The sequence below is a fragment of the Podarcis filfolensis genome, assembly GCF_964270895.1.
Source record: "Podarcis filfolensis genome assembly, chromosome: 7".
NCBI lineage: Eukaryota > Metazoa > Chordata > Lepidosauria > Squamata > Lacertidae > Podarcis > Podarcis filfolensis.
Window position 1 is genome coordinate 55,175,400 of NC_139603.1, and position 4,070 is coordinate 55,179,469.

Below are 4,070 nucleotides of genomic sequence, written 5' to 3' on the forward strand. Positions count from 1 at the left end.
GAGAGATTTTGGTCAGCATGAGAAAACAGCTGATTGCCTGCAGATCATGCTGAGAATGTAACCTGGAGTTTAACATGTGTACAGTACACTGATATATTGTATATTTAAGGAAAAACACTTGTTTTTTGTACAAATCCCCAAACGGACTCCTGCCCTTGAGTTGGAAATGTGCCAGACCTATGCTTTTTGTTAAAGAGCAGTAATATAAAATGTATCCATTTTTAAGGCCAACTGGCATGCAATATTTACCAAAATCTGAACCACATGTTTGCAAAAGTTTAAATCGTAGAAGGTGGCTCACATCTGGAAGCATCCATTTCTCAAAGGAAGGCTTTGGTAAAAATATATGAAATGCACTGTCTCTGAACCCTGAGTTGTACGGGCAGGAATAATGCACTCCTCCATACTCTCCACACTGATGTAATCAAGTGCTCTGACACACCATTAATAGGCTTTCCCACTTCTTCGGGGATAATAGCTAGGGCCAGTTCACAGATGCACGTTCATCTAATGAAGATTTGTATGTGCAAAGGAGCTAGAAATCGGACAGAGAGAACTCTGAAATCACCTCCTATCACCTCAAACACAGTGCTTTTTGGTGGTTTGGGGTTTACATATTCTGCTGAGAGTTACCCAGAAGTCAAATAATCAATATGTACAGAGTCTGCAGCTGGCAGACAGACATGTTGCCCATTTTCACTTTAGACACCTGCAGGATAGCCACGATGATTGCAAAGAGCCCAATGGCACTGCCAAAGATTTCCACAATGAGGATCTTGACAAAGAGGCTGGCATTCTGGGCATCTGCCAATGCTGCGCCACTGCCCACAATGCCCACGCATATACAACAATGTCCATGCCCAAACATGGAGTAGCCTGCATAGTAGTTCCGGGAGCCAATCTCCTTAGGAGTTCTGCCAGAAAATTCCTCAGCCATGTTGGTGATGACGATGGCTATGATAATCCCATAGACAACCACAGCTTCACAAAAGATGATGCTAACCAGATTTTTTGTTTTGATCCTAGGTGCTTTGACACCACTGCCGAGGATGCTGGATCCGGTAATATTAATGCCCCAGGCAGCACCCACCACTGACAGTGAGATGGCCAGCCCCCTCCCTGCTCAGGATGGACCACATGTACTGTGAGGTCTCCATCAGGAACCATGCTACATCGAAATGGAAGTCAAGGTCAAATATTGTGTAGCAGATTCTGATGCCAGTGTTGGTGGCGGCCGCGGTCAGCCCCAGCCCTGAATACAGCAGTGAGAGCCCAGCAGCTGGAGAAACAGCAGACATGCACACCTAAGGAGGGATTGACAAATAAGGTTCCTCTCAATTTATGCATTATTTTTATTTTTGACTCTTGTACATTGCATTGGTGGTTTTCAGGAAAGCAGTGACACTCACACACACGTTAGAATAAATATTTTTTCCTAGAAAGGGCAAAGTCATACTTTTAATAAATGGCATTTACTTCCATTTAGAAAAGCTCTGCACAAGGCGTGATAGTTTGGGCTGTGGGAGTGCATTCCTTTCTCATAAAGTTTGTGATGGGTTAGTGGAATTCCCACAGCCCAAATTGTTACCCTTTGTGCATAGCTTTTCTAGCTTTGTCCTGCAAGTAAATGTCTCTCTCATATACTCTCTCTCTCTCTCTCATATATTCTCTCTCTCTCTCTCTCTCTCTCTCTCTCTCTCTCACACACACACACACACACACACACACACACACAATATGCACTTTCCAGGGGAAAAAATATTCCTCCCAACATGCATAGGCCACTTTCCCACCACAAGGCCCCCAAAACAGGTATGGTCATGCATTAGCATTTAAGCCAAACTATTATATTTCCGTGCACTGCTCTGGTTCGCCAGAAGCGGCTTAGTCATGCTGGCCACATGACCCGGAAGCTGTACGCCGGCTCCCTCGGCCAATAGAGATGAGCGCCGCAACTCCAGAGTCGTCCGTGACTGGACCTAACGGTCAAGGGTCCCTTTACCTTTACCTATTATATTCCTCTTACAACATTGTGTCCTTTCTTGATTTTCAAAAACTTCTTTGGGGTGACTTAAGAAGTGGAGGAAACAGAGTTCAATCTTCTAATGCCAACACTCTACCTTGGCTAAGCTACTTTATTCCCCAAAGAATATTTTTGTGCAGCCATCTTCTTGACAAGTTCTTCACCTGTTCATAGTTACATTTTTTGAAATCCCAGATCTTGGCTCTGATCTTTCACCACCATCTATTCCTTTAAGTGAGGTTTTTTTAAAAAAAATAAAATAAAAATAAAACACAACATGGAAGCAGAATGGACCATTTATGCATAATCTCACAGTTCATATCTGTAGAGCAATAACTCATTCAGGCACCTTAATGTGGAAAGTACAGTAGCAAACGTAATCACCAGAGTTTAAACTTTGTAAATGCAAAGGAGGTATATCAAATTCCACAAAGTGATCCCATATTTTTACAGAGTGCTGACAAAATCTACAAGAGGCAGCAGGTCATCTGAAGGTTGCTCACACTCTCGGCAGCATTACAGTCACTTTCGTTACAGAAGCTGGAACCTTTAGCAATGTGGAATTTTTAGACTAAGCACTGGAATCTGCAAGCTCCCATAAATTCAGATTAATGTGCAAAAACTCTGTGAAGAAAATGACTTCCCAAATTTTACTACTGTTGAAAAATAGAATTCCTACCAAAAGAATTATTAACCAGGAAATGCTTTTAAATTAATTGTGTGCATCTTTCAAGTACATGCATTTTTCCCCTGCAGCATATCAAATACTATCAACTTATTCTGGAAATATTGCTGTATGCTGAAGGAAGGACACTGAAAAAGCACTCTTAATTTGGTTTTAAAGAATATAATTATATTTGTTGAGCTGTCTTCTGAAGCCATCTTATTGATAAATAAAAACCCAGAAGCTGGACAACTTAATTTTGATGCTCCAGTAGGCTGCCATTCAGCTAGGAATCCTCCTGTCTTTAAATAAAGGACAATGCTCATCTAGCTTAAAAGAAAGCTATGCTTTCAATTAATAATCTTGAAAACATCTTCCTTTACATGCTGTCAGAAAGAAGAAATTTCAAACCCTGTGTTGTATGCTCACTTAAATTTCTAACATCTAGTACTGATCTACTGTGGTCGATGGCAAATATGGAGGCCTATAGTACCAAAATACACTGAGAATCAAGGTAGAAGATTTTTACTCTGTATATCTTACCATCCACAAGGAATAGTAGAGTAGTATCTATCCCAACGTGGGTGGCGCTGTGGGTTAAACCACAGAGCCTAGGACTTGCCGATCAGAAGGTCGGCAGTTTGAATCCCCGCAACGGGGTGAGCTCCCATTATTCAGTCCTAGCTCCTGCCCACCTAGCAGTTCGAAAGCACATCAAAGTGCAAGTAGATAAATAGGTACCTTCCAGTGGGAAGGTAAACGGCGTTTCCGTGTGCTGCTCTGGTTCGCCAGAAGCAGCTTAGTCATGCTGGCCACATGACCCGGAAGCTGTACGCCGGCTCCCTTGGCCAATAAAGCAAGATGAGCGGTGCAACCCCAGAGTCAGCCACAACTGGCCCTAATGGTCGGGGTCCCTTTAGTTTTACCTTTATCTATCCCAAACATGATTTGGAAACCTGGTTGAATTGGGTAGCCTATGTTCATTACTCTAAATGTATTCTTCTCATCACTGTGCAGATGGTACCCAGTTCTATCTCTCTGTTTCAACTGATGCCAAGGAGGTTATGGAAGTACTGAACAATTGTTTGACCACAGTGATTTATTGGATGTGGACTAATAAATAGATGCCTGGTCCTGACAAGATGGAGGTTCTTTTGGTTGGTCAGTAAAGACACTAATCAGGGATTGGGGGCACAGTTTGTTCTGGATGGGGTTACATTCCCTTTAAAGGACCAAGTTTGAAGTTGGGAGAGGGGCATTCTAGATCTGGCATTACTCCTGGAGAGCCAGGTGTCTCATCCAAGAATGCCTTTTACAGCTTTCCTGGAAAAGGTGGATTTGGCCCCATGCCTTAATCACCTCCTGTTTAAGTTACTGAAGTCT

At 42.6% G+C, this 4,070-nt stretch overlaps 1 pseudogene across 1 annotated transcript; it reads right to left on the minus strand.

Moving 5' to 3' along the window:
- Positions 1–640: 640 nt before the first annotated feature.
- LOC310767359 (V-type proton ATPase 21 kDa proteolipid subunit c''-like) lies at positions 641–1,298 on the minus strand (annotated as a pseudogene). The gene has a single exon. The product of its transcript is annotated as a V-type proton ATPase 21 kDa proteolipid subunit c''-like (transcript).
- Positions 1,299–4,070: the final 2,772 nt, after the last annotated feature.